Source organism: Octodon degus, unplaced genomic scaffold (assembly GCF_000260255.1).
Source record: "Octodon degus isolate 3935 unplaced genomic scaffold, OctDeg1.0 scaffold00122, whole genome shotgun sequence".
Lineage (NCBI taxonomy): Eukaryota > Metazoa > Chordata > Mammalia > Rodentia > Octodontidae > Octodon > Octodon degus.
In genome coordinates, this window is record NW_004524698.1 from 8349614 (window position 1) to 8363116 (window position 13503).

At 43.9% G+C, this 13503-nt stretch overlaps 2 pseudogenes; one reads left to right on the plus strand and one right to left on the minus strand.

Annotated features, from left to right (window-relative positions):
- Window positions 1–446: 446 nt before the first annotated feature.
- LOC105743395 lies at window positions 447–1238 on the plus strand (annotated as a pseudogene).
- A 4322-nt stretch (window positions 1239–5560) lies between these two features.
- Window positions 5561–13315, minus strand: LOC101566477 (annotated as a pseudogene).
- Between the last annotated feature and the right edge of the window lie 188 nt (window positions 13316–13503).

The window sequence follows — 13503 nt, forward strand, 5'->3', positions numbered from 1 at the left end:
AACAAAACAACAACAACAACAAAAAATACAGGCAACTGATATGAGTACACACTGCTCAGAAGAAATACAAATGGCCAATAAATACACTAACAATGGGTTCAGCATTTTTGGCCATTAGAGAAATGCAAATTAAGCAACACTGAGATTCCATCTTACTCCAGAAAGAATATCCCTCAACAAGAAATCAAAAAGCACCAAACACTGGTGAGGTGTGGGGTAAGGAACCCTTCTACACTGTTGGTGGGGATGTAAAAGAGCACAGTCAGTATGGTGATTCCTCAAAACAATAAAAATAGAAGTTCTAGGACCCAGGAGATAGCTCAGTGGCATAAGCATCTGCTTGGCAAGTGCAAGGTCCTGAGTTTGATCCCCAGTAAAAATGAAAAAGAAATTTCGCACACATACGCACAATGCACGTGTATTGGGTAGACCGAGCTGAGGTAGCTATGGGTGCCTTGGACCGAGTTGTAAAGCCCAAAACAAAAAGAGCTAAGAGATTCCTTGAGAAAAGAGAACCAAAAGCTAGTAAAAATATTTAAAATGCCATGCTGTTAAAAGGGGGAAATGCAAACGCAACAGGGACCCAAGTCCTAGAAGACACGAATGTTGTTTGAAAGCTATAAATTATGTTTTACATATGCACTGAAAAAAACCATATGGAGTTCTGTATAAAAAGAAAAATACTATAAGATAATTTGAAGATCAGACATCACTGGAATTCTTTTCAAAGACATAGATTGTTCTTTATTCATGTTTGGATCCCATAATAAGAAGCGTCCCAATAACCTAGTATTAGGTTGTATTATGACTACCATGTGCTGCATATGACTGAATTAGGTATTGAGAAATTTGTGTCTCTAAAAGATATTAAGAACGGTAAATGTCCTGAGAGAACAAAACCCATGTTAATATTCACTGGAGATGATTTTGATGTTACAGAAGGTTGAAAAACCTTCTTATTGATTTTTTCAGAGGCCCCACCATGGCAAATATTCACCTGGCTGGGTTAGAGTATGTTCTGCACTTCACTGCTCTGAAGGGGAAAGTTTAGTTTTACAGCTATAAGTTGCTTTTGAAGAAATCTGGTTGCAGAACACCATGAATTGAGTTGAGATGGGACCTTCATTGACTTTCATATGCAGAAACAAGACCTAAGCATACTACAAACCAGGAAAATGAAGGGATTGAAGAAGCGACCTGCAGAAAGGCTAACAGAAGATCAGGAGAAAAAATAAAAGAGAATTAACAATTAATAGAACTTTAAAAAAAGAAATTTCATTGACTCAGCTATTCCACTTACTCAAGGATACATGTATATCCTTGTCTATAGCAGCACAATTTATAATAAATCTTTTTTTTTTTTTTTTTGTGACTGGCTCAGCCCACCCTGGGAGCAGGGCTGGTGTGGCATATAGTACTGCAGGAATTGAACTGCGGTTCCTGAGGGCCCACCTAAGCTTGCCTAGGCAGGTGATTTAGACAGCTGAGCTATCTCACCGGCCTTACAATAGCTAAATCTTGAAAGCCACCTATATTCCCATCCACAGATGATTGACTAAGGAAAAATGTAGTTATTTACAGACAACGGAGTACTATTCAGCTACAAAGAAGGATAAATTTGAATTATTTGTACAAAAATGGATGCACCTTGAGACTATAATGCTAAATAAATTAAACCAGATACAGGAAGGTAAATATTGCATGTTTCTTTGACATGAGAAGCCCAAAGTGTAACTAACTTAAGGTGCAAAATAAAAGACAGATGATGGGAAGAAGGAGGACCTTTTAGAGATGGAAAGGGGAGAGAGAGGGGAGGAGAGGAGAAGGATGAAGAAAAAAGGTTAAGATGTGAGCTACATATCAACTTCCCACATTGTATGTATGCATTATGCATCGCAAACATGTACAATTAAAAAAAAGAAAGTAAATGTTGCTTAACTGCTTCTGATTATGCAGTCATTCTTTTCTGTCAGCAAGTGTTTCTGGGAACCACCTCCCCATATTAAAGTCCATCTATACCTGGGTCTGTTATACAAAATGGCACAGTAAATGGTGTGCGTGGTGATGCGCACCTTTAATCCCAGCATTCTGGAGGATGAGGCAGGAGGATTGCCATGAGTTTGAGGCCAGCCTGGACTACACAGTGAGACCTTGTCTCAAACAAACAAACAAACAAACAAACAAAGCATGTATTTGCATTACTACCCACATCCTCTTTATATTTTAAATCATTTCTAGATTACATATTATACTTAATATAACATAAACACTACGTAAAAAGTCATCACATTGCTTAGGGAGCAGTAATAAGAAAAAATAGTCTTACATGTTCAGTGCAGATGCAATTATTTTCTAAACATATTCAAGCCAAGAGTGGCTGAATCTGTGGGTGTGGAGCCTGCAGATTCAGAGAGCTATCCTTGTAATTGAGTATGGTTAAGAGTCTGACTACATATGACACAAAACATGGGGACAACAAGAAGCCATTAGAGTTTTCCGAGGGCTGACACTGACTGTCACAGTAACAGAACACTCACTGACACAAAATTCACACTGATGGTCCCTGAAGGGCAGCGGAACAGGATCTCACCATTCCGACCCTGGGGACTTGGTCCTTTGCCACTCTGGATCCACAAGACAACCAAGCCAGGTCACCTCTTGGGCTTAGGGGCCAGACCCAGGTCAGCCCTCCGGTACCAGAGCCAATTTCCCATTTACACGGAAAAAGAGGGAAAATAGAAACCTAACCTTCAATAGTAGCTAATTAAACTCAAGTCTTGCAACATAAAAGGTCTAAAGTGTTTTTTTCTCCTTTACCCAAAAGTTTTGAATTCTGCACGGTAACTTGGGACTCACTGATCTGCCTATCTCCTCTGCGGCACCTCTTATTGTTTGGGCTTGCTGACCACCAGGGAACTCACGTTCACCCTCCTCCCCCAAGAGAAGTTCTCTGTGAGATAAGCTGCACCAGAGCCCATATCTTGTTTTTCCAAAGCAGAGAAGTGATTTGGTACAATCTGACTCAGTTCAGAGGGGCTTGTCTACTCCAGGAGCTGGATATTTCAAACTTTCAATAAAGTGTCCCCTTGTCCCCAGTGCACCCCCGTGGATCTTTTCTATTTCATGGTGATACTGAATCCATTTTCTCCCGAAAGCACTGACTGCCTGTCCTTTGTGGGCACCTTCAATGCTGGTATCACCCCGTCAGAGGCTGCCTGAACATGGTACAGGTCCTCTGTCCCCTGCCCCAGTTCCTGGCCTTGTCACCCCACTTCCTCTGCTGTATGGTCCTTTGCTGTCACCATCCACCCAGTCCTCTACAGACTCTGGCTCCCTCTGTGCAGGAACTTTTGTCTTAAGCTTTCTGTGTCCCCACTTTCTGTGTCCCCACTGAACACTGGAAGTCAATTTATATTTGTGGACTTCGAAGGAGGATGTTTCTGCTTCTCACCCTGCCTGTCCTCTCTGAGGGACAGGAGTTCCTGGGCAGAAGAACAACAGTCAACAGGACCTTGGGGTCCTCCTGGGGCCCAGTTACTGTTCTCATGGGTTCCAGGCCAGAACTGGTGAGGCGAGTATGGGATCTGAGGTCAGAGGTTCATGGGAGCAAGCCCCAGCCCCTCTATACCCTGGACTAGGTGCAAAATGCTTGGTCTTTCTAACCTTGACTTTCTCATCTGTAAGAAGGGGACACATGAGCATCTTTCATCCTGAGAATAGAAGGAATTAAAAATCAAGTTTGTGTTTTGGAGACAGGGTCTTGCTATGCAGTTCAGGCTGGTCTTGAGCTCACTTTGTAGCGCAGTTTGGTCTTAAACTGGCAATGATCCTCCTGCTTCAGCCTCCAAAGTGCTGGGATTATAGGTGTGCATTGTAATGAAATAAAGCAAAGCTTGAAAAAAAATCAAGTTTGTGTCAGGCATATAGTAGGTGATCAACTATCTGTAATAGCATCATTAGCCTAATACCCTCACCACCTCCCCATCTCTCTGGCTGCAGCAGCAGCCCCACCTAAGCCACAGGCCCTGCTTCCCTTTCCAGCTGGGGGTCCCCACTGAAGGGACACAAAAGCTTCAACACACAATCAGTCCCAGCCACCTTCCTTCTCACTTGCCAGTTGTGTGTTGAGTGACTTTCGAGGGCCAGGCCCCAGGTGCCAGGAACCCAATGGTGGAGCAAGGAAGGCCTGGCCTCCTGGAGCTCAAATTCTGGCTGGGGAGCAGATAGCACTCTACCAGCAGAGGTGAATGCAGGGGAAGAAATGCACCTGATCTAAGGGATGGAAGTGGCTAGGTGGGGACTCTGGGCAAGGAGACAGGGAAGCCATCCTGAAAGAGGCAAGGAGGCCATGCTGGATCTGGGACTCTTGTCATGCAAGATGACAGAACAACCTACCAGAGGGAGAAGCAGGACAAAAGCTCTGGGCTAGGAGGATCCCAAGGCTGTCCCCTGGCCTGTCCAAGGGCTTGCTATAGCAGAGCCTTCCCAGTGTGGGAAGGCAGGGGAGGAGAGCAGGTGGCAGGGGCCAGTCCCAGGGCTGTCCTTGGCCTTTGGGTGTCTCCCTCCAGGACCACTCTGCATGGTGTGTACTCACTGAGTCAATGACAACTTCCCTCTGGGCCCCTTCTTCTCACGAAGGACCCGGTTCATTAATTCTCCTTCCTCAGATGGGTCACCTCAGCCAGCGAATCCAAAGCAACAGAACTCAGGAGTTCTATTTGTCTATTTTTAATTTTTCATTCTTCTGCATTTATTCATTAAACAAATACTAGCGGTGGGCAGGTTGTGTGTTGAGCACTTGTGGGTTCCGAGGACAGATCGGAAGCTCTAGCGCTCTGCAGCAGTCACAGCTTCAGCTTTCCCGTATGTAAAGTGGTGGGCTGGGGCTGGCCTCCTGCAGGCCCACCTGCCTGCGAGATGCTTCTCTTCTAGAATTCGATGATCTGATGCTGCTGCAGTTACATCTTTTCCCAACATCACATGTCCAATGAGGATGACAGAGAGAGAGAGAGAGAGAGAGAGAGAGAGAGAGAGAGAGAGAGAGTTTCTACAATGTTTTGTCCTATAACTCCACTTCCTAGTCTATGTAAAAACAAGTCCCAAACCAGGAAAAAAAACTAAAATGCTCCAACTCACCCCTCTCTCTTGAGCAGCAGGAGATGGGCATATTTAACTATCTTCTCTGTTTGCCTCCTGACTCAGAAACTGGGCCTGACTCAGAAGTTTGAGAGCTATTTGCAAGGCTGCACTTTTTGGTTAACAAATGAATTCTCTGCTCAGAGCCATTAGGACTGGGAGGTATGGGGTCAGGGACACCACAGCCTGTCTTCTCCTTTCAGTAAGAGCCTCTGGGCACGGGGTGGGTGTGGAGAGAAGCAATGCTGTGTGTAGAGAGTGACCGATCACTTCAAACTCAATGACTCTTGTTTTCATTTATTACCCTTAAAAAAAAAAAAAAAAAACATTTACGTGAGAGACAGTATAGCAGTAATTGATATGACAACAGAAGCAGTATTTTTTTTTTTTTTTAACTTTCTACAAAGCTTTATTCCAGAGGGGCTCAGTCCTTCTTGGCAGCTGCCTTCCTCATGGAGACCAGCACATTGCTCAGCTCCTCACGCTTCCTCTTGGCACGGATGTGAATCCCCACCCTTTTCTTGATGAACTTGAGGGCGCACTTGTCCTTGGAGACCTTGAGCACCTCCATGACATGCAGCTCATAGGGGGCGAAGCCGCACACTTTCCGAATCATGTCCCACACGAACTTGGTGTGCTTGGTGAGATGTCTGCAGTGGTGGCTGTGCCTTGGTTTGCTCACATTCTTAGTCACCTTGTGGCCCTTGTTGAGGCCCACGGCCATGGGATAGCAGAGGGCCACTGCCACTCTTTTTTAATGGTTGCTGTGGCGGAAGCAGTATGTATTTAAAAGACCAAAATGACAGGCATTCCAAGCATGGCCCTAGTATTACACATCGCTATCTTCAGTGCAGTTGCTTAGTTCACAGGTATCAGCATAACCCACTACTATTATGGACCACTGGACTATATTGGATTATTTTGCTGAATTCATGCACCTACAATATTTAAACGACAATGGAATACCCACCTCTGACAAAACTAAACAAAAAAAGGGAAATGAAGGACCATTTTGTATCTGCATATACAAAATAGGATATTTATACAGCTACTTTCTCTTAATTCAATGAGAAGAAAGATTTGTAATAATAGTGTTTGGACAGGATATCATGTCTGCATCTTGTACTATGAATAACTACTACGGGAGCCGGGGAGATGGCTCAGTAGAATAAGCGCTTCCCTGGCAAGCGTAAGGGTCTGGGTTCAATCCCTGATTCTGCCAAAAAAACTACTACAAAGACAACAATATGCAATGTATTAATTATTGCAACTGTCCTACTAACCTGTTTTAAACTATCTCATTGCTATTTGTTTCTCAATAAAATTAATTAAAAAAAAAAAAACCTCAATGGCGTTAGCAAGTCACTGTGTTTCTCTGACCATCAGTCTGGTCTTCAGCAAAATGGGAATAAAGTAAATAAAATCCTCAAAGGATTAAATAAGGTATGTCAAATCATATGTGGTAAGCAAGCATTACTATTCATACAAATATAAGGACATTGTGAATTGAGAATAATCACAATCTCTCCATGATTGATAGCTAATGTCGTACCTCTTCTGGCTTAGGCTGGGCATTAGGCACTTAGGCATCTCCACAGGAGAGACAGAACAGGCTCTCACTCAAATCCTGGAGCAACAAACCTCCAGCTCTAGTTGCACTGCTCCCTCCTTGAGGCAGGTGAGTGACTCCACAACTTCAGCCTTTGCCTCAGTAGCCTAAGCTGTGCTCAGCCTTGATAGTCTTCAGGATGTACAAATCAACGCAACAAGCTATCGCTTTTGACCTAGTAGCTGCGCAAGCACAGTCTGACATTACCTAATGTAGACAGGGATTTAGGGAAACGGGACAACTGTACATTGCCAACAGGAGCATTTAAGTGTTGTCATTCAAGCCCTATCCATCAAGATTAGGAAAGCGATGAACCCCAAATTCCGATTTCATCTGGGAGCTCCCCTGCCTAGAAGACCTGCTGGCATCAAGAGGCACATATAGGTCTGTGCAGAACAGGCCTGCTCATAACAGCGAGGACTCGAGAACAGTCTAACTGCTCCTCCCGACAGGAGGGGTTGACAGTAAGGGCAGACTCCCGCAAGTACCAAAAGGAACAAGCTAGGGGCTGAAGCTGTGGCACAGTAGTAGAGCAGTTTCTAGCCTGTGTGAGGTCCTGAGATCTACCCCAAATACTGCAAAAGTTTTTTGTTTTTTTTTTTTAGTAATTCATGGAAAGTGACAGTTTACAGTATTGATCACAGAGAAACATGTGCTTAAACAGGCATGGGAGCTAGAGCTACATTTACGATAGTGAGTACTTTTGGTGAGGAAAGAGTTATAGAGTTAAGGAGCTGGGGCAACTTCAGAGCTTTAACTGCAATCTTTTTTTCTGTTTTTTTTTTTTTTTTTGTGGAACCGGGGATTGAACTCAGGCTTTGCCAGGGAAGTGCTTATTTCACTGAGCTATCTCCCAGGCCCCTTAACTGCAATCTTACCTTTCTTAAAATAAAAATATGAAGGCGACCACATCAAGATAATTCTGAGAGGTGAAAATATGAGTGCTTGTCCTATCATTCATAGTCATTTTTCTGCATATTTTTTCAGGAGGGGGACATGAAAAGGTGTTAGCTTTCCTTTACTGTAACAAAATACTTGACATAATCATTTAAAAGAGGAAAGATTTGAAGACTTCAGAGTGTAGCTCAGTAGTAGAGCACTTTCCTAGCAAGTTACAGCCATGGGTCATCCCCAGCAGACATCACCTTCCCAAAAAAGAGAAAAGGTTTTATTTTTGCTCAAGGTTTCAGAGGTTTCAGTCCATGGTCACCTGGGCTATTAAGTCGGGCCCACGGTATATGACAGTACATCACAACCAGAGCAGTGGCTAAGAAAACTGCTCGCTCCATGGCAGCTGGGAAGCCAAGAAGGAGAGACAAAGGGGCTTACTCCCTTTCCTGTGGAGGGCACACCTCCACTGACCCACCTTCCTTCCACTAGGCCTGCCTCCTAACAATTGCACCACTTTCCATAGTTTCCACAAGCTGGGAAGCAAGTTTTTAACATATGAATCTTTGGGGAGCACTTATTAAACCATAGCAAAAGGGAAAGCTTTCCTTTACAAACAGAAATGGTAGGCTCAGAAGGCCACCAATTTGTAAGGGTGACATTTATTTCTCTCAAGGACTATCAATCAGTATTAAAGTTAGCCTTACTGTTGAGGACCAAGGTATTCACAGAGCACCAAAATATCACCCACATATGACACTAATTATGAAGGGGGCAGTGTACCTCCCATGGGGATATCTATGGGGGACAAATGGGCCTCTGAGACTTCGCAGTGCACAGAAGAACAAGTACAATAGCACCAGAAGAAAACCATCAGAAAGACCACACATGGGATATTCCAAGCCTTTTCATCAATATGTGTTAAACAAACCCCAAAGGGAAAAGACAAAAGAGCAGAAGGCAGAAACTACTCTAGACCAAAAAAAAAAAAAAAAAAAAAAACAAACAAGAAATAGCAGAAAAACATGAAATGTGACCTTCACTTGGACTCTGATTCAAAAGAAGACAGTGAGGAAAAACTCCTGGGGGTTTATTGGAAATAATTGTATATATACTATATATTAGATGATGTTATTGAACAGTTAATTATTACGGCCAGTGAGATAGCACAGCAGTGGACTAAATGCTTGCTTAGGCAAGCTCAGGGACCATGGTTCAATCCCTCACACCACATGCTGCACCAGCTCTGCCTGGTGTACTGAACTGGCCACCGAGACCGGGCATGGTAGTGCATTCCTGTAATTCCAGTGCTGGGGAGGCTAAAAACAGGAGGATCAGTACAAGTCTGGGCTTCATAGTGAGACCCTGCGCCAAATACATTAAAAAAAAAAAAAAACCAAACAATTAATTATTAACTGTTGTAGATGTGATAACAATGGTAAGAAAGTATCTTTCGGGCTGGGAATATAGCACAATGGCAAGGTGCCTACCTGGCAAATGCAAAGTTCTGAGTTCAATTCCATATTCTATTTTTTTCTCTCAGTGTGGGGATGGAACCCAAGACCCTGTCCCTGCAGAGCTAGCCCCGTGTGGCCGAACCACACTTCCCGCCTAGAATGTCCACTGTTTTAGCAGGTAGGAGTCTGCTGAAGAGTGCAGCCATGCTGTGTCCTATTGTCTGTACACTACTTTCAGTGCTTCCAGAGGAAGGTAGCTTGGTAAAGATGGGGCCAAACGTGGGCAGAATTGCTGAGATCCTCAAAAGTGAAGAATTACTGGGCCAGGGGGAGGTGTCGTGGGAATTCATTATGTTTTCTTTTTAAGCTGGCTCTTGTTTTTTTAATATTTCATGATAAAAAGTGAGCAGGAGTGTGGGTGGTAGTACCTATGTGTAGTCCAGGCACTCTGGGAGGCTGAGACAGAAGGATCCTAAGTTTGAGCCCAGCTTAGGCAAATTAGTGACTTAGTAAGACCATATCTCCAAATGAAATATTTTTTTTAATAAAAGTCTGGGGTTGTAGGTCAGGACAGAGGTGCTGGGTCAATCCCCAGTGCAGAAAAAGAGAGTTAAGGGAAATTGTTTTAAATTTTTAAAGTACCTAGGTCTTTCCACAGATGGTTGGGGACTCTCATTAAAAAGAAACTACTGTTTCCTTCTTTGAATTTTGCTAAAATAATGGTATCTGGCATTAATGAGAAGTGAGCGCCAATGGAAGGAACAGCTAGGTTAGCAACATAGGAAATCCAGCACTTGTGAGCGGCCTATGTAAATTGCAATAATGAAAATGAGGGCTTTCACTGCACTCTGAATAGTCTAAGAAATATCCTATTTTGGATACTCTTGTTTTTCTCTTACCTTCAGAACTGACTCAGAGAAACCATGTAGCTCAGCCTAGGTCAAAGGGGCCTGGCCTGATCCGCAGGGTGATCATACTGTGGATGTGAGACAGTGTCGCTGGGAAACATCAGCCAACACTGGCCTCTCCTGTTAAACAGCTCCACTTATGCAACTCCAGCCCTTCGAAGAGACGTGAAGGCCCAGATATAGCTCTGTGGCAGCAGCCCCTGCCTGGCAAGTGCAAGGTCCAGAGTTCCATCTCTGGTGTCAGAGAGAGAGAGAGAGAGAGAGAGAGAGAGAGAGAGAGAGAGAGAGAAAAGAGAGAGAATAAAGAAAGCAAAATATATATTAGGTCAACAGATGTAGATCAATGCCTGGAACATAGTGAGTACTACACAAATTCTTCCTGTTGTCATTACTCTAGTGAACATTTTATTTATTATTTTTAAAATTATCAACTTATAGTATGAGGGATTGAACTCAGGGCTTCTACACTGGGCTATATTTCCAGCCCTTTTTACATTTTTTATTTTCAATCAGGGTCTCACTAAGTCACTAATTTGCCCAGGCTGGCCTTGATCTTGTGATTTTTCCTGCCTCCGATTCCTGAGCACTAGGATTACAGGCACGCACCACAAATCTGGCCGTAGTGAGTAGTGTAAGAGCTTGTTTAAAATGATCTGGCCTAGATGCCAAGATACATTAAATGAAAAATAAAAAATCTCATGCAAAACAGTCAGTGTGTTTAAATTTGTATTAGCCAACAGTTGTACAAAATAGTTGAGGGAGAGAATGGGGCAAAAATGGGGAAATTTGTCATCTAGTGACACATACACCAACCAGAATGCCTGGGTTTGGCCAGAAAGCTAGATATGGTGGGTCTAAAGTGTTTGGATGAGTGAAAAATTTTTACACTGTTTGAATTTTTCCCTTTATCATGTGTGCATTCTGCTTAATTTTATATATATAAGAGAACTAGCCTCTCAGCCCTGAGGTTCCGAAACTCGCCTGTCACCTTGCCTGTGTAGCTTATACTGACTGCCCCTGGGGAATGGCTCACCAAGGGCTTGTTTCAGAATGAGATTTGGAAAGTGAAGAATGAGGCTTAGAAAACTCCAGTGCTGTTGGAGGAAGCTCTTGCTAACAAAAGCATTAAAAAAAAAAAGAAAAAAAAAAAGTGATCAGTAGTGAGATACAAAGGACCTGTTTCCTTCAACTCCCAGGGTCCCAAAAATCAGACTCAACAGGGTTTGTCTGTTCTCATTTTAGGCAGAGCATGTGCTAGTGTTGAAACCCTGAAGTGCTCTATGTGACCAGAGGACATATGTGGCTCTGGACAGCAGTACCAGGCTGACTGAGGCTAGTTCCATTTCTTTTTTGCCTTGGTTTTTGTCTTTTTGAGACAGGGTTTCACTACACAATTCTAGCTATCCTTGAACTCACAGTAATCCTCCTGCCTCAGCCTCTCCAATACTGAGATTACAGGTGTGCACCACCATGCCAGGCCTAGTTCCATTTCTGGAGGCACAGTCTCCTCAACTGGTGGATAGGAGTTTCCAAATGAGTGAATCCCTGGGCCAGATGCCTATGAGGGAGTAAAGCCCCAGCTCAGAAGGAAGGGGCACAGAGTACAGGCATTCAGAAGTAATGCTGGGCTTGCCCCATTTTGGTAGGCAGACTGTTCCTGGCAATGGAGTCTATTGGTCACCTCTTCTAAAACCCAGCTACAGTTTTATTACTTTTTATTAACACAAGTGATGAAAGTCTCCCATTGAAGGCTTAAGTCCTCTTGGAACACCATAACTAGCTCTGGAGTGCTGAGAGAAGACACTGTCACTATGCATGGCCCTCAGACTTCTCAGGTGCTTCATCCTAGGCATGTGGCTCTGGGCAACACAGAGTAGGAGTGCATGCCTGCGAATTGCTTTTGCTGTTTTTTGACTAACAGTAAGGCATCATGCTGTGAACTCCTTGTTTCACTCTACAATCTGCCTTGATGAGCTTGTAGATCCCTGTTACTCTCTTCAGTTGCTGTGTGTCCTGCTCTTCATGGCCTCTTCCCGCTATAGCCATACTCTGTAGGTGGGCATTTAGATTGTCCAGTCTCCTACTATCACTAGCAAAGCTTCAGAGATGGAGCATGTCTGGGGCACAGGGGAGGTGTATGATCTAAATTTTAATAGGTCTGGCAGTCTACCCTCCAAAATGGGGCTGCCCAATTACATCCTTCAATGGGAAGTAAATTCACTTTTCTGTAGATCACCCCCAGCACCTGATAGGACCAACTTTTAACACTTTGTCAAAGGCAGGCAAGATAGCTCAACAAACTAAGCACCTGCTTTGGCAAGCACTGGGACCAGGGTTCGCTACCTGATCCTGCACACCATGCAGGCCCCACCCCAGGGTGCACTGAGCCAGCAACTGAGTCTAGGCATGGTGGCCCACATCTATAATCCCAGCGCTGAGGAGGATGAAAACAGGAAGATCAGTATGAATGCAACCTGCACAGTGAGACCTTGTACCAAATACATAAAGATGAAAAAAAAAAAAAAAACTTTGCCAATTGGTGAACCAAACAACCCCACACCCCCCTGCTTGGTGCCAATGATCAAACCTAGGACCACAATATGTCAGGCAAACACACCACCAATGAACTATAACCTCAGCCCTCTGGTAGCTATTTTGAGCTATACATTATTATTAACTATAGTCATCCTACTTGCGATAAAACACCAGAACCTACTTTTCATTCTACCCAGTTAACTCGGTACTGGTTGACCAACATCTCTCTTTCCCCAGCCTCTGGTAGACACCATGTTACCCTCAACTTCTGAGATCAACTTCTGTAGATTCTACCTATGAGTCAGAAGATGTGGGGTTTTTGTCCTTCTGTCCCTGGCTTGTTTCACTTACCATAATGTTCTCTAGTTCTAGCCAAGTTCATGTACATGACAGGGTTTCCCTCCTTATAAAGGTTGAACAGTATTCCATGGTGGATGTCTGCCACATTTTCCTTGTTCACATCTGTGGGTGGACAGGCCAGTCAGTTCCATATTTGGACTATTGTGAATGGTGCTGTCATGGACCTGGAAGTGCCTGCTGGGTTTCTCTCCCCTTGCAGGTTTCAGAAGGCTTGGAAAGGCCCAAGACCCAAACTACAGTACCAGATAATCAGGGCCACAGTGTTAATCTTTGATGTCATTTGTGGAGAACTGAGTGTCCATGAAGAATGTGACTGTAGAATCTTCTCATTTTCACAATGGCTCGTGAACCAGGTGATGTTCTATACCTATTTCACAGAACAGAACGTGGAGGTGGAGAACATTACCTGTGTAAACTGCCATCAAAGTCTAGTGCACACTCAAGACTGGAACTCAGGCTGTTTGACTCTAGTGCTCAGCCTCTTCGGTGCTCTGACAGAAGTGAAGAGAGGGCTAAAGAAGGGCAGAGAATGAGCACCCAACAGGCTTAAGGGATCGATTCTGGGAGGAGTGCCACCTCCACTGAGCCTTGAAGAAGGGCCAGAAGGAGA